We start from the raw sequence: 21,457 nt of genomic DNA on the forward strand, positions 1-21,457 counted from the left end.
TGTGTGTTTTTTGGAAAAGGTATTTGTTTTGTTTTGTTGATTGTCGGGATTGTGGTTTGTCGGGCATGTGAAGTTTCGTGCTTTTAAACTGTCGGTCATCTCAGTTGTCGATCTTCCGGTCTCAGTGTTCTCGTCATCTGTATTTTGCATATCTGTGTTTTAAAGTAGACTCCTGTACAGCATCCCACTGCTCTGTCTGACATACATGACTGTTAAGGGAGACCTGGCACCAGTACATCCGGCAAGTATCTCCACATGACATCTCACTGGATAAGTACACTAAGCTGCTAGACATGTAGCGATGCACTGTGCAGGCTACAGGCAGACTGGCTTATCACTGGCCAGCATCTCCTATGGGGGAATGCACATGTACCTGCATATATAGCAGGCTCTGCAGGCATGTCATACCACAGGGTAAGATACACCTGTGTGAAGGTGCATACCCACATCCAATGTGAACACAGCCACAGTCACATATGGTAAGCTAGCATAAAAGTACAGTATATGGACTATCTGTTCAACAACATCATCATATGTGCCACTCAGACTAAACCTACATATACTGCGCTGCTACACGGTCTGTAAACAGGCTGAAGAACATGTTCACAATGCACACACTGTCAACAGTCACCATAGTTACACAGACCTCAGTACTGTACAAACGACCACGGAATGTCTTGGTAATGCCTGCAAATATTACCCGTACTGTACATAACATGTGTAGCAGTCTGATATCTCCCTGGCTTGCTATCAGATATGATGACACTTATGATGGTGTACAGCACACATGCACCTCGTAATGCATGACATATGTACAAAGGTTGACAGAGTTGTGGCTGGAAGCACATACACAGGGCCAATATTGACATGTTGCTGTGCTAACCTCATATATGTACTGTCGTAACAGGGTTTGTTGCAACATGTGTCCTATGAGGGATATGAAGTCAGTAACTGTCTGGGCTTTCACTATCTACAGACTGCAATCCTCACACTACCTTCTGCAGTTCACAGATACGGGCTCTGTGAGTAACACATGACACCAAGGACACAACACACTGCCCAGTCTGCAGATGACCCTGCAGATGCGGATTCCTCATAAACACAGTACTGACATGGCAGGTATTACAACATGTAGGACAGCCATATCCACACACACACACTGTTAAACCAACATTACTCCACATGCAGTATAGCAGCACTTACAGTCTGTAGTCAGGCCAGGCACATCCCCCTCCTGTGTGTTGCCCTGTTTCCACAGTGCAAGTTGTTAGAGGTAAATCGACAATCCATCTGGGCTGCATTTTGCCAAACAATAGTTCTAGTTCCTGCCCACAGTGGATGTAAAGGGCCAACACTAAAATTATGTTCCTAGATATTGGAGTATGTTACCATGCAATTGGCTATGGGAATGTTACCACAGCTGTTCCACATGCACTCAGCTAGAGGAGGACTGCAATTGGTGCAGAGGCCATCAGCTGATCATGATCATCACTTACAAAATACAAGCTGCTGCCTAGCAAAGCAGGTGTACATCCCATATCCACCAGAGAGGGTGTGGGCAGGGCAGACAGAGACAAAGTATGTCAGGGAAGGTGTGGGTGAGTAAAATGTAAACATGTTTGTCTCACACACCTACCAGTATGGGGTTTCAAACACCTGACTGCTATGCATAGCTATCACATGTGTATGCAGTTATTGCATGCGCCACATAGCTTACATGTTGGTGAACTGTCCAGATATATATGTGCTGGTGAGTGACATCTGCAACTCTGTTGCGGTACAGTAGATGTAGCACACGAGCCTGTCCACATGAACAGGTGTCAGTGTCAACACAGCCACACTCTGTAAGGGACTTATACACATTGCCACACTTGAAAGGGTAACAAATACACTTCCTAACCAGTTACTGTGCCACAATACAGTAATGCATAGGTATGATTTTGCCTTATCTTTTCAAAAGAATTTTCCTTGTTTCCCACCTTTCTAAGCTAGTATAGTCCAGTTTTCAGGCTAGTGCTGAATTCAGGGCTGTGTTAAAATTTTCTGAGTTGCCCATACCTTAATTGGATAGAGGGAGGTTTCTCTGTTCACCAGTGAGAGAGGGAGCTTTGAGCAGTCATCTGTCCCTGGAGGAGTGGTTCCAGCCCAGAAGTTAGTAGTTTATAGGCCATTTTGGGCTAATGTCTATCTCTTTCATTTCCCTGCTGTAAAAAAACGCTTTTGCACAGTTTGCACGTCTGGGCAGTGCCAGTTAGCTAGGGCTAAATTTATCCGGGCTCCACCAACTCTCCGCTTTAGTTTTTCCCTTGAAAGTAGTCTAACTCTCAACTTAAGCACTTAAAAAAGCATCCTACAGTCCAGCACTTGCTCAGACCTAATAGCAAGCACTAATACCCCGACACTTGATTGCCCAGCAGGGCAAGGCTCATTATTCACTCCTCATCAACTAAGTGACTAAGCAGCTCACCCTACTATTCAGGCATGACCAAAGGGCAATTTCAGGTATACTCTCCAGTCCAGCTGGTGAATCTGGGTATCCTGAGGCAATGTTACAACTGCCTCATGTACACAGACAACCATCTCATCCAACCACAAAACATTAACATATGCAAGAGATGCAATTATATAGCTAAATTAGAGGCTAAGCTCTCTCCACCCAAGACTGGAGCAGGCAGTCATGAGGAGAAGGTTAACACTTGCACCACACCTCCAGCCTCACATAGACATATTAAACCAGCACTGGCAAAAAATACACATAAATACACAAAACCATACTCGGAGGCTCTAAATAAAAACCTGCAAAAGCATCACAGACCTCCAAAGCACACTCAAAACACCTGCACCTCCCGTCACAAACCAGACAACACATAAAACACAAAATCAGTGTGCCGCACAATCACAGCCCTTAAGGCGAAATAACATACCTAACGCACTAGTAATAGGCAACTCTATAGTCAGGCACACTGACGTCCCACTCACTGGGCTGAACAAGGAGATGGTTACTCTTAGCTACCTGTCAGAAGCCAGAATCTGCCACATAACACAAGCACTCAAGTCACTCCAGAACAAGTACAAATATGACTCTGTCATTGTTCATGGTGGTGTGAATGACCTGAGATGTACCTCCCTGGACTACATGAAAAGAGACATGGAAGAGCTCTCTGATCATGTAGCCCAGGCAGGTATGACCCTGACCCTGAGTAGCATCCTGCCCTCATCAAGAATGATGCCGCAGTATAAAGAAAAAATGATCAATGTCAACAATTGGCTAAGCTTCTGATGTCATTCAAAAGGGATCCAGTGTCTGTCAGCCTGGGACGACATGCTCGACAAGCTTTGTTGCTTCGCAAGAGACAGCTTGCACCTGTCATCCCTAGGCTTTCGAATACTGGCCAAGGCACTTGCTGCCCCCATAGTGTCTTTTTTTGGGCATGGCTCAAAAGTCAAACCCACCTCTGTAAACAGCACAAATAAAAAAATGAGGGTTATGCTACTCAACGCCAGGAGTTTAAATCTCAAAATGCACACGCTCGAAGCACACCTCAATATGGAGAACATCAACATCTGTGCAGTAACTGAAACCTGGTTCAAGGCTCCACAGAGCACCCCAGCACTACCAGGCTACAACTCATACCACAAATTTCGTCCACAGAACATGGACCGAAATAAAAAAGGAGGGGGTGTATCCATATTCATCAAGGATATCTACACCTCCAGGTTAGTGGTGCAGCATAATACCTCCGAGATCATCCATGTACAACTAACATCAGGCAAATCTGCAATGCAAATTGTGGCCTGCTACAGATCACCCTCCATGATCCAGGACCACCATTCCGCCTTTCTGGGGAGACTGGAAAACATGAAGGTCCTACCGAACACTCTGATATTGGGCAATTTCAATTACCCTACCATTAACTGGGAAAACTATTCAAGTACAAACTCCCAGGTCCAGTGCTTCCTGGAATTTAACAACTCAAATGCCCTGGATCAGCTGGTAAACTCCCCTACCAGAGGTGAAAATATATTGGACCTGGTCATCACCAACATGGGCGACAGGTGTTCCACACTGAAGGTCAACCCGTCACTAGTTAGATCAGACCTTAAACTAATCACTCTGGATGTCCACACCACACCACCACCTCCAGCCAAGGAAACCACAGTGAAAAACTTTTCCATAGCAAACTTGACCTTACTTAAGACAGAGGTGGTAAGTTTCACAGCCTCCACGCTAAAGGATAACAGTGTCCAAGATGCAGGAACCTTTACAAATGCACTCTATGAGCACCTACAAGGATGCATGGATTGTGCCATTCCTAGCAAAACCAAGACTCACTCCCCTAAGAGAAGGAAACCAGTCTGGTTGACCCCGGCCATAAACAGGCTATACAATAGAAGGAGGAAACTAGTTCAGAAAAAAAGCAAATCCCAAGAAGGAAAGACATCCCTGATCAGTATCAGTAAGAAACTAAGGTCCCTCATAAAATCCTCCAAGGCTAACTTCAAAAGAAAAATAGCCAAGCATTTGAAAGATAACCACAAAGCCTTCTTTAGCTATGTCAAGAATCTAAGTGGCAACTCGCAGATATGCTCTGAGCTAGTGCAAAATAGCACAAAATATACTGAATCCACTGATATTGCCAATATCCTGGCAGATAGATTCAGTGCAAACTTCACCCACCTCTCAGCCCGAAAAGGGCCCACAACAATACCGGAAAAGTGTAGTGTCCCAGAAATCACAGACGCACAGGTGAAAGCAGCCTTTTCAAAAGCCAAAAGCATAGCATAATTGGGGCCAGATGGTGTCCCAGGCTGCATCTTGCACAAACTACAGAACGAACTAGCCCCCCCACCTAAACACACTGTTCAACCTCAGCCTTTCCACAGGCTACATGCCCATAGAATTGTGCACAGCAACAGTTATTCCGCTCCACAAAGGAGGGGCCACAACTGACCCTGGTAACTATCTCCTCATAAGCCTGACTAGCCTGGTCTGCAAGGCTATGGAGCGCATCATCATGGAACTCATTAACAAAGACATTGGGAACCTCCAAACACTTGAACCGACCCAGTTCGACTTTGTTAAGGGCAGATCATGCCTACTAAACCTGGTTGACTTCTTCGAGACAGTCACCAAGGCCATAGATGAGGGTAAGGTAGTTCACACAGCCTACCTTGACCTTGCCAAGGCTTTTGACACCATTCCCCACTCTGGAATTATAGAAAAACTCACCAGCCTGAACATAAACCCCTAAGTCATGAGATGGGTTGCCAACTGGCTTACAGACAGAACTCATACGGTAAGAATAGCGGGCTCCAGGTCCGACTCTAAACCAGTCACAAGTGGTGTCCCACAAGGTTCGGTCCTGGGATCCCTACTGTTCGGCATATACTTCTCAGAATTACAGGCAAACACAGGAGGACTATGGCTAACCAAGTTCGCTGATGACTGCAAACTGGGAGCCTTAATTGACTCTCCGGCTGACACGTACATTCTCCAAAAGGGCCTTACTGAGACAGACACCTGGTGTCAAAGTCTTGGTCTCAAGCTAAATGCCAAAAAATGCATTGTCATCCCATTTGGGAAAAACAAAACACCCATGAATTACCACATAGGTGGCAGCCCCCTTAATACAGAAGAGGTAATATGAGATCTGGGGACTCAGATAGAAAGTAATCTCTCCTTTGACAATCATATTGACAAAGTAGTTAGGAAATCCTCCTATGTAGCCCATCTAATTACTAAAGGGTTGACATCTAGAAATAAAGAGGTTATAGTGCCCCTCTACTCATCACTCATCAGACCCATCATAGAGTACAATGCCCCATTTGGGATGTACCTCACAAGACACTTCCAACAGCTGGAAAGACCACAAAAGTACCTCACCAAGTGGATTACTGGCCTCAAACATATGTCCTATGCAGCCCTACTGGAAAAACTCGAGCTGTACTCAGTCACATATCACTTACTCAGAGGTGATCTCTGCCTGACTTACAAAGCCATGTCCAACTCAGAATTGATGGACATGCTCCACCTAAAGAAATCCAAGTCATTGCAAGCCACTCACTCTAGTGAGCTAAACCTTGCCACAACAATAAATAGAACATGCTGGAGGGATAGATTCCTGTCACAGAGACTCCCCATGCTTTGGAACAAAATTCCTAACTACATTAGGCAGAGCCCCTCACTAACACTCTTCAAGAGAAACCTTGATGAGTGAATGAGTAACAGAAAATACACCCCTGAGATCACTAAATTGGCTCTTCTTGACAGAGGCTCAGTTAATTAATCAATGGGGCGGTGAAAGCTGACACACTCTGGCTAGGCTTATAAATGCCCTTGGGCAGATAGCCTAGTACCTACCTATGAACCTATGAACCTATGAATCTATTAATTGGCCCACAGGGGTTATCCTGGGGTTCTATGGTCAAAGAGTATGTGACGGTGTTTGACATTAGAGAGCATACGTCAGTATGACACTGGGTGTGGTACTGGGTGTGATTGTGTTTGGAAGCATCATACCCCACACACACACAGACACAGGGTGCTAGTACCGGCATGCATGTGTGCATTGCTTCATGGGTGTGTAGTGGTTGATGGTCCCAGATGGCTGTACAAGGCTAGGTGAGGAGCATACCTTAGCACCAGGCCACATGAGAATGGTCTGTATTATGGTTAAGGTGTGTAGTGTCTGGAATGGACCACACAGGTGGATATAGTTTACACCATCCAGTCTCCTGGGTTACTATTGTGCATGGCCAGTGCTGTGGAATGCTTGGCATGTATGTGTTCTATATGCCATGACATGGATGGTGTTTGGGATGTGCACACATCCCACATTCATGTACAGTGGCATGTGGAAGTGTACCTGGTTTGTCTGGCCCATGTTGTGTACACAGAATGTAATCATCAGATGTGGCTGGGCCAGGTAATGGACAGCTGGTTGATCCTGCACCTACAATGGTAGCATGCTACAGGCATTCACTGGTGTCAGTGGCATCTGTCCATAGAGGGAATGTGTGTAAGGCATGGTATGTCCTTTGCAGATCACATTTCATGGAACCACAGTTGTTGCAGGCATCCAGTGAGTAACATACTGAAGGCGCACTGTCTGCAATTAGGTGCCTATTGTACTACTAGACAGGGTGCCATGGCCTCTGTAGGCAACTGCATTCACACCATTGTTGCTATCTGTCGCCAATATGCAGTGTACTACACATATCTTGGCTGTTGCCTTGCCATGTGTGTGTGTATGAGACATGGGTTGAGAGTGTGCTCTGGGTAATACCGGGGTTGCTAACTGTGATTGCCTGGCCTTGTTGTCACATGTATGGGTATGGATATGCACCCCAGCCTCTCAGCTATTTCACAGCTGCTTTCCCTGTACAGTGGACATTGTGATATGTACTAGGGCCACCATATAAGAAAATTGCAAAACCCACTACACATTGGACCCAGATTTCATACACACATATCCTCCTCCACACAGGTTACAAGGTATAAACACACACACCTGTCATGTCCAGGAATAGAACCCCTACCTAACTAGGTTATTACACTACAGCACTACGCAGTTATAGTATGCGACACAGTGATTACTGCAGTACTTCTTCCCCAAAGGTGTATATCACATTGGTTGACATCAGCAGGATTGCCAAAGTAGGGCATTTGACATGTACTGAGTGTGACTAGCCTAAAATGCATTGCTCCCTACACAGACAGTGGAACATACACAAACCATCCAGAACTGCCATCGGTGGGTATAGAACCCTACCAGGGTTCTGAATCATACTACAGCAGTACACAGTTATGGCACACATTATGGCAATCACTGGGCTACAGCCTTGCCAGAGGTGTATTACTAGATAGATGACATCAGCTGCCTTGCAAGGTTGAGCATTTGGATTGTGGGGAGTGTGGCTAGCAAAAGCATTGCCCTCTACACAGACAGTCAGACACACACAAACAGTTACCATGTCTGGGGATAAAACTCCTACTCAATTAGTTTATCACACTATAGCGATACAAACTTACAGGATGTGCTACGGAGATTACTGGAATAGTGCTTCCCAGAGGTGTATTACTATGTAGATGACATCAGCTGCCTTGCAAAGGTTGAGCATTTGGATTGCACTCTACACAGACAGATACACACACACACTCACTATGTCTGGAGATCGAACGGCTACCTACGTAGTTTATCACACTACAGTGGTATGTATTTACAAGATGCACTACAGAGATTACTGGGCTACAGCTTCCAAGAGGTGTATTACTAGGTGGATGACATCAGTTGCCTAGCAAAGGTTGAGCATTTGGTTTGTGGGGAGTGTGGCTAGCCTAAAAAGTGTTGCTCTCTATACAGACAAACAAGCAAAGCTGCCATGCCTGGGGATAGAACTCCTACTTAACTAGTTTATCACACTACAGCAGTATGCACTTACAGGACGCGCTATAGAGGTTACATGACTGCAGCTTCCCAGAGGTGTATTACTAGGTGGATGACATCAGCTGCCTTGCAAAAGTTGAGCATTTGGATTGTGGGGAGTGTGGCTAGCCTAAAAAGCATTGTGCTTAATACAGACAGACACACACAAATACACAGTTGCTATGTCTGGGGATAGAACTCCTACGTAATTAGTTTCTTACACTACAGCAGTATGCACTTACGGGACATGCTACAGAGATGACTGGGCTACAGTTTCCCAGTGGTATATAACTAGGTGGATGACATCAGCTACCTTGCAAAGGTTGAGCATTTGGATTGTAGGGAGTGTGGCTAGCCTAACAAGTGTTGCTCTCTATACAGACAAAGAAGCAAAGCTGCCATGTCTGGGGATAGAACTCCTACTTAACTAGTTTATCACACTACAGCAGTATGCACTTACAGGACATGCTACAGAGATGACTGGGCTACAGTTTCCCAGTGGTATATAACTAGGTGGATGACATCAGCTGCCTTGCAAAGGTTGAGCATTTGGATTGTAGGGAGTGTGGCTAGCCTAAAAAGCATTGCTTTCTACACACACAGACAGACAGACACACACTCACACGCAGTTGCCATGTCTGGGGCTAGAATTCCTACCTAACTTGCTTATCACACTCCAGCAGTCCTCACTTACAGGACGCGCTACGGAGATTGCTGGGCTACAGTTTCAAGAGGTGTATTACTAGGTGGCTGACATAAGCTGCCTTGCAGAGGTTGCTCATTTGAATTGTGGGGAGTGTGGCTAGCCTCAAAAGCATTGCTTTCTACACAGACAGACAGACACACACATAGCTGTCATGTCTGGGGATAGAGCTCCTACCTAACTAGTTTATCACACAACAGTGGTACGCACTTACAGTATGCACTATGGAGATTACTGGGCTACAACTCTCCCAAAGGTGTATTTCACATTGGATGACTTCAGCAGCTTTGTCATAGTAGGGCTATGGGGAGGGCAGTGTGTGTGCATGGGCCATTACCCATTCATGCAGGGGTTGACACGCCACATGCAGACACACACAGGGTCATATTTCACAGGTACATGTTTACAGTTGCTAGATGACTACTTCCTTGTACAGTCATGTTGCACAGCTGGCACGTGCACCACATGGTCTATAATGCTGACAGATACTGGTGGCTAGTATCTGCAGTGAGTGACATCTATGCCTCATGTGTTTGGGGCCCTTTGGCTTTGTGCTGGGTGGGACAGGCCTGGAGGGCTCCTTGTAACAGTCACCCTCTTCCACACATCTATGTCCCTCTCCCTTTGACTTATTATAGTGTGTTGTCCTTACATATATGGCTGTATTCCTATCCACTGTGCGTGCAAGGCATGAGTGGTGCATACTGACGGGTGTCTGCACTAACAACTGCAACTGCCAGATATGTCTGGTCCACTGGTATTTGCAGACATGGCCGTCATGTGTTTAAGTGTATGAGCATGCCCAGTATGGCCATCTGTATTCCATGTGTGGGTCAAGTCCGGGTAGTTTGTACTGCAGTGCTGACCTTTGTGTTGTACACCGATAGGTAGCATGCTGTCTCTGCAGGGTATCCATCATTCATTTGGCATTGACTGTTACTACATTTTTGCATAGTGGGGGGGGGGGCACACCTGACTGTTTCTACAGCTCTACACAGGATTGGGAGGGGCACACCTGACTGTTACTATATTTCTATGTGGGTTGGGGGGAGGGCACACCTGACTATTTCTACATTTCTACACAGGATTGGGGGGGGGCACACCTGACTGTTACTATATGTCTACATAGGATGGGGGGCACACCTGACACTTGTACACATTTGCTGGGACTGTACTGGTATGTTGGGTACTTCATTTCAGTTTGTAGTCTTACCTATCGTGCTGGCAAGAGGCATACCAGTGTACTGCAGATCATGGCTTTGGTTGCCCTACATATTATTGTCTGACTTCCTATCCTTTAGAACTGACATCCCACTACCTGCCCTGCTGTGGTCTGTCTGTGTAGACCTGGGGGGAGGTTAACCATAGCCATCATTCTGGGGCCATGGCACAGGCTCTGTTTGGGTTTGTCTACACATGTCCTGCTGCCTAACACTGTTGTTGCATATATGAACTTTTTTCAAATAATACAGCATTTTAATTGATTTATTTGTGTTGCATTGAATATTAACTGAACTGGAAGTTTTGACTCTTTTTCAGTTAGTTCCCCACCCATCCTCCCTGGTTTTATTTTGGTGTTAATCTTCGTGGTTTTGAAACTGCCCACCCCTCTTGTAAATTTGTGTTTGGATACTCCTTCTGGGCCCATCTCATTTGGTCACGCAACTGAGTGCAGTGAGATCATATTCTGATTTCAGGCACTCCTACTGTGTACAAAGAGAGCATTTGGGAAAGAAAAAAAATAAGCTTGTTTCCTGCCTTTCCTGTAAGTGGTCTAGACTGTTTGTAGGCTTCTGAGCCCCCAAGCCTTTTTGTGTTGGAGGGAAGCTTTTTAGCTTAATTTTGTTTCTTAGAACTAGCCAGTTTTCTAGTTTCAGCAATCAAATCTGTTTCTTTGAACTCAGCACTTGTTCAGAACTCGTTGTAAGCACTAAATAAGCTGCAAATTACTACAGTGCTCAACTTTCCTCACTTGTCTAGAGGAACGCAGTTTTTAGTACTTAATAAATTAGCACCTATCCAGGCATGTCTAAGGGTCAGCTCCCAGTGATTTCTCCTGTCTACCCGATGAGTCTGGGCATCTTGGGACAATGCAGCAATTGCCTCATGTACACAGACAATCCTCTTCTCTTACCATCCAACACTACAGCCTGTGAGAGATGCACTTATATAGCCAAATTGGAAGCCAAGATCTCTTCACCCAAGACTGGACTAGACAGTCAAGAGGAGAAGGTAAACACTCGCACCACACCACACTCATCACACTGTCCCTCAAACCCTACACCATCAAAACACACACATAGAAACACAAAACACACACCTACATTCACGGAGGCTCCCAATAAAAACCTGCCCAAGCATCAGGGACCTCCAAAGCAGAAACACAAGCAAACCCCACCCCCCAACACAACCCAAATGACACATAGCCCACAAACTCAGTGTGCCACCCAACCACAGCCCATAAGGCATAACAATGTACCCAACACTCTAGTCATAGGTGACTCTATAGTCAGGCACACTGATGTTCCACTCACCAGGCTAAACAAAGAGAAAGTTACTGTCAGCTGCCTGTCAGGTGCCAGAATCCACCACATAACGCATGCACTCAAGTCACTCCACAACAAGTACAAATATGACACTGTCATTGTCCATGTTGGTGTGAATGACCTGAGGTGTACCTTCCTGGACTACATGAAAAAAGACATGGAGTAGCTCTCCAATCTTGTAGCCCATGCAGGTATGACCCTAGCCCTGAGTATCATCCTGCCATCACCCAGAATGATACCACAGTACAAGGACAAAATGATTGACTTCAACAATTGACTAAGCTTCTGGTGTCATTCTAAGGGGCACCAGTATTTGTCTGCCTGGGATGACATGATCGACAGACCACGATACTTTACCAGAAATGGCCTGCACCTGTCGCTCTTGGGATTCTGGATCCTGGCAAAGGCTATTGCCACCCCTATAGTGCCTTTTTTAGGCAAGGTTCAAATGACAAATTCACCACCGTAACAGGTACAAGCAAGTAAAATCTGAGGGTAATGCTACTCAATGCTATAAGTCTAAAGCACAAAATGCATTCACTCGAGGCACTCCTTAAAATGGAGAACATCGACATCTGTGCAGTGACAGAGACCTGGTTCAAAGCTCCAGAGAGCACCCCTGCATTACCAGGCTATAATTTATACCACACCTTTCGGCCACCTAATCCGGAACGAAGCACTAAAGGTGGAGGCGTGTCCATATTCATTAAGGATATCCACACCTCCAGGCTAGTTGCACAGCATAATGCATCCGAGATTATCCAAGTGCAACTAACTCTGGGCAAGACCACAATCCAAATTGTAGCTTGTTACAGACCCCCCACAATGGCCGAGGATTCCCACTCCTCATTTCTTGATATACTGGAAAGTATTAGGGTACAACCCAACACCTTAATAATGAGTGATTTCAACTACCCCACCATTAACTGGGAAAACTACTCATGTACCAACTCTTTTGCAACAATTTCTGGAATTAATAAATCCCAATGCCTTGGATCAACTTATCCACACCCCCACCAGGGGCAGCAATATCCTAGACCTGGTCATTACCACCATGGGCAACCGGTGTTCCACAACCAGAGGTCAGTTCCTCGTTGGTCAGATCCAATCACAAGCTAATCACCCTAGACATCCACATCCCGCCCCCACCCCCAATTAGGGAAACCACCATAAAAAACTTCTCCAAAGCCAACTTCACACTTCTTAAGACAGAAGTGGCAAACTTCATGACACCCATGCAGACGGACAATAGAGGTACAACTGCTGAATACTACACAAATGCACTTTATAAGCACTTACACAAGTGCATGGATCATGCTATCCCTAATAGAACCAAGATGCTATCCTCAAAAAAAAGGAGGCCAATCTGGTGGTCCTCTGCCATAAACAAACTCCACAACAGAAGGAAGAAAGAAACTGTTGCAAAAAATAGTAAAATCCCATGACTGGAGGAACTCCCTGGTCAACCTCAGTAAGAAGCTGAGATCCCTCATAAAATCCTCCAAAGCTAGTTATGAAAACAAAATTGCCACTGACTCTAAAGACAACCACAAAACATTCTATAGTTATGTCAAGAATCCCAATGGCAACACTCAGATCTGCTCTGAGTTACAGCACATTGGCACTAAATATACAGAACCAAATGATATTGCCAACATCCTGGCAGATAGGTTCAGTGCTAACTTTACCCCCCTCTCACCCCCTAGAGGGTCCATATCTACACCGGAAGAATGCAAAGTTCCTGTAATCAAGGCTGCACAGGTAAAAAACACACTCTCCAAAGCCAAGAACACAGCATCCATGGGACCTGACAATATCCCAGGCTGTGTTCTACATGAACTACAGAATGAACTGGCACCCTACCTAAGTACCATGTTCAATCATAGCGTCACCTCAGGCTTTGTACCCACTGAATGGTGCACTGCGATGGTTATCCCACTCCACAAAGGGGGAGCCATGATGGACCCCGGTAACTACCGCCCCATTAGCCTGATGTGCCTGGTTTGCAATGCCATGGAACGTATCATCATGGAACTCATAAACAAAGACATTGGTAATCTCCAAACTCTGGACCCTACCCAGTTTGGGTTTGTAAAAGGCAGATTATGTCTCCTAAACCTGATTTACTTCTTTGAAGCAGTCACCAAAGCCATAGATGAGGGTAAGGTGGTTCACACAGCTTATCTAGCTCTTGCCAAGACTTTCAACACCGTCCCCCACTCTGGAATTATAGATAAGCTCACTAAACTAGGTATAAATCCCTATGTCACAAGATGGGTTGCCAAATGGCTCATGGACAGAACCCACACTGTGAAAGTAGCAGACTCCAAATCTGACTTCAGACCAGTGTCAAGTGGAGTACCACAGGGTTCAGTCCTGGGTCCTCTCCTGTTTGGTATCTACTTCTCTGAAGTACAGGCTAACATAGGAGGTCTTTGGCTAACAAAGTTTGCAGATGACTGCAAACTAGGAGCCATAATCAAAACTCCTAATGATGTGGACATACTACAAAAGTGCCACACTGAGACAGATGCCTGGTATCAAAGTCATGGCCTGAAGCTCAATGCCAAACAGTGTATTGTCATCCCGTTTGGTAAAAACTCTGTACCCATGAACTACCACATAAGTGGTAGTCTACTTAATGCTGAAAGTGTGATAAGAGACCTTGGGATATAGGTGGACCATAACCTCTCATTTGATAATCACATTGCCGCAGTGGTCAGGAAATCCTTCTATGTGGCTCACCTCATCACAAAAGGTTTCTCATCCAGAAAAAAAGAGGTCATTGTTCCCCTCTACTCATCACTCATTAGACCCATTATAGAGTACAACACCCCTTTTGGTATGTACCTCAAAAGACATCTACACCAACTGGAAAGGCCACAGAAATACCTCACAAAGAGGATTACTGGCCTCAAACAGATGCCCTGAGCAGACCATCTCAAAAAACTTCAGCTTTACTCTGTTGCATATCGCCTACTCAGAGGTGATCTCTGCCTAAGTTACAAAGCTATGTCAAACCCAGAGCTGTTGGACATGCTCCACTTAAAGAAATTCCAATTCCTCCAAGCTACACGCTCTAGGGACCTAAACCTTGTCACCACAATAAACAGAACATGCTGGAGGGATAGATTCCTGTCCCAGAGACTTCCCACACTCTGGAACAGACTACCTATCTATGTCAAACAGAGCTCCTCATTAGCACTCTTCATGAAAAATCTTGATGATTGGATGGGAAATAGGAAATTCACCCCAGGGATCACTTCTGTGGCTCTGCTCGACAGGGGCACAGGAAAATACTTTTCTTGGGTGGTGAACATCAGGGTACCTTTTTGGCTAGGCTTATATAGGCCCTCGGGCTAATAGCCTAGTACCTACTTATGAACCTATTGCTGGTCAACACCTCATGGGTGTTGAGGAAATATGCATGCTCACTGGCATGTGCTAACATGGCTTCCAGGAACTAGTGGAATACTCTGGATGCTGATCCCTATGAGATCCCGATGATATCCCCAGTTGTGCTTTGGGAGGTACCTGTGGCTAATATACATAGACCTACACATACCTTGGTATCCACTGGGATGGGTTCCCTCAGTCAGTGTGGTGTGACAGTTGTGGCCGGCACAGCTCAACACATTGCTTTAGAAGGTCTCTGTCCACCCTATAGTGCTCCACTATCTCCAGCTCTTGTAGCCACCGATAGGTTACCCTGGGTCTGTACACTCTTCTCTATCTCCTCACTGTGGGTTGTTCAGCAGCATTCACATCCTCACCACCCTCAGCCTCTTGCACATGATGTTCTACATTGCCTGCTGCAGCCCTTCTCATTTTGTAGGTTTGTTAGTTAAAATTTCCCCGCTTGTATACACCGGTGGTGTAGAGTGTGGGGAAAACCAGAGGGGAAGGTGTTTGTGTAGCTTATTGTAGTGTTCTGGCTGGGCTGGTCTGCTGCCTGTGTAATTGGCTGATTCTGATACATTTCACCTGCCAGCTAAGCTAGTTCTTCTTGATTACCTTCCTACTGCTGTTTTCCCTTCCCATTGCCTTCCTGTTTATGCCCTTGTGCACGCCGCACAGAGTGCTCAAATGTGCACACTGTTGCTATTTTCTGGTTTAACTTCTTTTTTCTTCCTGTATGACCCAGCGAGCGGCGCGCACACCCACTTAGGCTTTGTAAAGACTGCTAGGTAGGTTTAGACACAACCCCTAGCTTAGCTGTGCTTAGCTCAGAGCAATCCCAAGCCACAGGGCTCCAATCTGCTTACAGTATGCCTGACACCCCCCCATAATGTCACCTACCTCCTAGGCTTGCACCCAGGTATTCATACTCTTTCACTGTTGGGACCTGCCTCACATCCTGGGGAAAACTGGGATTCACTATACTTCCCCTAATTTGCATAGAATTGCCTGCTAATGCATAGTTACATGTCTCACACTGAGCCTCTCCCCTTAGCAACCACTACTCACTGGCCATGTTGTCTTCTGGCTGCCATTGACTTGCATTGCAGAATACTGATTTTAGTTAGAATGCTTAATCTATGTTCGTTATGTTATTTTCCTCCCGATCCCGTTTGCGCACCACTGCCCAATGCTTAAAGAGCCGGGATCGGCTAATAGGAATTAAAAGTTGATTTTTTAAATTTTTGTACTGTTTGCAATGCCAATGGCCTTATACTTGGCCATTGGCATGCTTACTACATGATATGCAGCCTTTATTTGGGGCTGTCATAGCTCCGTTTTGGATTTTGCAGACATGTACTCGGTTACTAACCGAGTACATTTCTGCTGATTGCACTAGTCCTGCATGGACGGTCACAAGCTTCCTGAATCATAAATTAACCTCATTTGCATGGATTTCTCCTGCAAATAGGGTGATTTGCATACAAGGGCTTCGCCCATGCAAGATTAGTGCAGGAGCGCTTGTGCACTCCCCTGCAGGCTGTTCCTGGATCGCACGGGGGACATATTGCCTGCTTGGGCTCCTGCACCGATCTTGCACGCCATGCAAGCTTTTGAGAATCTGGGGGAGTATCTCATTCAAAAACAATTTATTTATTTATTTTTATTTATTTAACATTTGTTTACTGCGATAATCTGACTGACAACTGATATCCGTTTTCAGAGGAGGCCCAGGGAGAAAAGCTCCACACAATACAAAATTAACCGCAATTAATAGTAACAGTTACAGGTTACAAAAGTTTAAAATGTAATCAACACATGACAACATGCTACAAAAGCTAAAAATGATTAACAGGAGCAAAGTAGGAAGATAGTTAAAGAGAACTTATTGAACACAAGAGAGACATTATAAGCGTTAGCTAGAAAGTTGGTTGCTATGTGTGCATAGCATTAAAGTGTCAAAAAACATATGTAAAATATTTACAAAGAGCATTGGGTGAGCACATTGGTAGTAATCACAAGAAGTTTAAGGAAATGAGCATTGGATGAGCACATTATTAGTATTCACAAGAAGCTTAAGGAAATAGCACCCCTGCAATGTAGTAAGGGTTCAAGGTGGGCCATTACAGTTGCATAGGTGGTTGGTGAGAAGGTATGATTTAAGGACCTTTTTGAAAGTGAAAGAACTGTTTTGTAGTCTGATATCAGGAGGAAGGGTATTCCAGGTGTTAGCAATTTCGTGAGGAAAGAGAGATTCCCCAGAGATGTTTTTACATGGACTTTTTTTGATCAGGGCTTTATTGGTGGAATGCAATCGTCTATTTGAATCGTAGAAGTTTAGTAGGCCAGATATGGCAGGGGTTTTCTCTGGATAGTATAGTATTTGGTGTGCTAGACTGAGTTGGTGGTATCATAATAAATTGTGAAATTGAAGCCAGTGTAAAGTAAGCAAGGATTGGCAGTGGTGGGATTGGAACTTGGCATTGGTTGCAAATCTGATGATTTTGTTGTAACATGTGGAAAGTTTATTAAGGTCAATGTTGTTTAGGTTTGTTAGTACTGGTGATGCATAAAGTAATGTTGATAGGAGATGGGTTCTTTCTTGGTTACATCTGTAAAAAATACTAAAACTGCGGTAGTATCACATATTAAATTACTGGGCATTGTAATAGTTGACAGTCTTAAATTTGATCAACGTATTCTTCAAACAATTAAAAAGACCCACCAGAAACTGAGCTCCCTTTACAGGGCAAAACAGTATCTTACATACCCAGCAAGAAAAGCCCTAGCCTTGTCTTATTTGTTTCCAACCCTTTTATATTCCTCACCAATACTTACAAACCTAAGCTATTCACTAAAATCTAAACTAGCCTCCTGTTACAACAAAGTAACTAAATTTGCTACAAACACTGCACACAAACTCACCACTGCCAAGCCTTAAAACAACTAAACTGGCTAGAGCTTAACAACTACATAACGTACTCTCAGCTAATTATTGCATACAGACTGATATATTATCATGAACAATGCCCTGCATTAAAAACATATTATTGCCCTACAAGAGACCTCCGTTCAGGTAATAAATGTCTACGAAACCCCATAAAAAAATTAGACATTGGGGACTCATTGTGCTGTTATATCTTCAAACTCTGGAACACGATCCTTACACAAGTGAAAATTTGAAAAGTTGGAAAAGGGGGGGGATTGGGGAGTGTAGGGAGAACTGGTGGGCAATGGAAGGGGTGCCATAAAGCTCTTGTTTTTAGGACCATATTTCACATTAAGTCAAGCCCTGTGGGAGTAGCATCTATGTCTCTGTAGATAAATGTTCACCACTTTTTAGGACTTGACAGTTAGAGTCCTGACATTTTGGTTACCTTTTCTATGATCTTTTTAAAACCTTTTAAAATCTTTTTAAAAGCAACCATCATAATCACAAATGGCAGACATACAGACTTGCATTCAAGAGCAATAATGTTATGATGACATGCCTCTATACTAGATAAAACAGCCAGTCATGCAATGGCTTACTCAAGCTTAAATTTATATTGATAACAGCCATTTATAACAGCCCCCCCCCCCGTTTTCAACCTCATCCCAGCCTTCCAACACCATCCAAATTAGTTTGCTTATGCATGTTCATTTTAAGATTATGTCTTAATCCATCTTTCCCTGCCTTCCTTTCAATGCATTCTAACTGACCATAACTGCCCTGTAATAATGGCAGATATAAATGAATTAAACAGTGAATATGGAGATTGATGGGTCTCCATGAGCTGTATGGATTTAGATACTATAAGCTGCATTTTAGACCTTTTTACTAACCTTTTGATCCAGTTATGGCTTGAATAAAAATCATGAGTAAGTAAAGAAGCTCATTTTTATACCCTGTCTTATTCTTCACGTTTTTTCCTCAGTCCTTTCAACAATCCATAACTGACCAAGACTGCATTGTAATGTTTGTGAAGAGAATAGTTAAGTAGGAGATCTCAGATTGCCATTTCAAATTTGTTTTCCAGTCTTAGCAAGTATTATTAAGGCTATGGTGGGGTTTAGAGGTTGGTATAATGGTTAAAGTTTTTAGCTCACTGACAGAAGGCAAAAGATTTGATTCTCACCTCTGAAAAGGAAGTTAACTAGGCTTGAAATGGCCCACAAGGACAACTAGCCTAGTAACTACTTATGAACCTATAAGCTGTTATTGAGATGTTTCCTGTAGTCCATGGTTTGATTCCTGCATATTCCATTTATCTACTGTGTGACTCTGAGTAAATCACTTAACCAGAGAAAGCTCATGAAAAATTGTGAAACTAGACTAGGTTCCTCAGTAGTATTCATGGTCACATGCCTAGTAACTACCTATTAATATTTTGCTCGACTGATGGCCTGAACAAAAATCATATGTAAGAAAGGACATTCATTTTTATACTTTTGTTTTATGCTTCAGCTGTTTTATCTGTCCTTTCAGAGTATCCTAATTGTCCAAGGCTGCACTGTAATAACTGGATGGAACAAATTAATTAAGTAGGAGGTCTGGGGGCCACTAAGCCCTTAGAAGTCATGGGGTTCCAAGTATTCAGAAGTGCCTTATTCCAGCCTTTTGATCTGATGATGGCTTGTTACAAAAATCATGAGTAATGGAAGAAATGAGTTACACACAGGGCATAATGCTCAAAGATTACAATGCACACTATACATACAGATATTTTAGGCATGCTCAATAATGCCACTATAGTCTGCAAATAAACAAAAACAGTCCACCCCATAGTTAGTATTCAAGTTATTTCATAAAACTATCTGAAGGAGTGCTTGCTTTAATATAATTTGGTAGTCTATTTCAGGCATTAGCTACTCTCGCAAAGAAACAGTCTTGAATCTTGAATCTTTCATTCCTATAAAAATCTCCTATTGTCCAGTGATGCTCTACTATTGTTTGATAATCCCAAACAGTCCAATTGGTTATCTTTAAATGCCCTATACATCTAAATGTGGTCTACTCTTAAGTATCTATGTGAGATAGTGTAGAAGTTCAGATATTTTAATTGCTCATAATAACTTAAAATTTCACATCCATGGATGCCCCAGGTTTATTTCTACTGTACTCTTTCCAATTTACTCGTGTAAGTTTTATGTTTCATACAAACATTCCACTATCTAGTTTTGGTCTAATGTAACTTACAAAGATTTCATCATTCTTATCTCATAGACTTTATAAATATTTTATACAGCCTATAGTTTTAGAATTATCATTAACCTATTGGTTGACATGCTCCGTAACACACAAACATGGCTAAACCCATAATCCAAGGTCCTTAAATGAATTCATAATTTCAGTTGCTGTGTGCTATATTAAATATTCACCCTTCGATGTATGTCTCTCAGATATCATTTGCATAGTTCTTGATATGATTATCAGCATGCTATTCTCCTGTGTCCCACTAGTCAGTCTAGTCAATTTATTTTCCAGGCATGCTCTATCTGCAATAGGTATAATCAATTTTCCCATTTTCAGGTAATCTGCATACAGACTATAGAACACCTCAGATGAAAAAGATAGAAATATACAACCTAGACAAGTATATGCCCAGAATAGAGCACTGTGAGACACCTTGTCTTTAACCTAGTATTTCATATGTCCAAATGCTTATGATATATCTAATTTGTAAGTCGTACAGATATCTATCTTATCAAAATTATATTAATACCTAGTTGTTCTAATTTATTCATGAGTATTTTCTGCGTAGTCCTATCAAAGGATAAAGATAGGTTTATATAAACTACATCATAGCACACTTTTTCATTAATAGCTGTTATTGCCTTACTAATAAAACATCATGTTACAGGTAGTTATAGAACTGTTTTCAATGTATGCATGCTGATATATGGTTTCACGTCCTAAACTTTCCATTTCTGACAATACCTCATCCATAAAAGCCTTCTCCACTATTATTCCACAACACAAAACTAGACTTATGTCTCTGTATCACCCTGGATTTGTCTTATTTGCCTCTTCTTTAAAGATGGATTTAACAAGTTCATGTCTCCAATCTTGAGGAACTGCTCCATGTTTAAATGGCCTACCTAATAACAATAGTAATGATACTTTAAGTTCATGTTGAAGTGTTCTTAGGTCATTATTACTAATTGTGTCTCCTCTCTGTGCTTTACATGAGTCTATTTTGCATTGTACGTATTCAGCATAATATAATTTAATTTCATTATCTAAAGTTACTTCGTTGTTACTAGCACAAATGATATCAACTTTTGTGAAGCCAAACTGTTTTGCATAATATTTTGAAAATATATTCATTATCTCTTTTGTCTGAGGATAACTATTATAGTCTATACACAGTTTATCAATTTTACATATCACTTCTTATATA

Source organism: Protopterus annectens, chromosome 2.part2 (assembly GCF_019279795.1).
Source record: "Protopterus annectens isolate FY-2018-M chromosome 2.part2, PAN1.0, whole genome shotgun sequence".
NCBI classification, from domain to species: Eukaryota; Metazoa; Chordata; order Ceratodontiformes; family Protopteridae; genus Protopterus; species Protopterus annectens.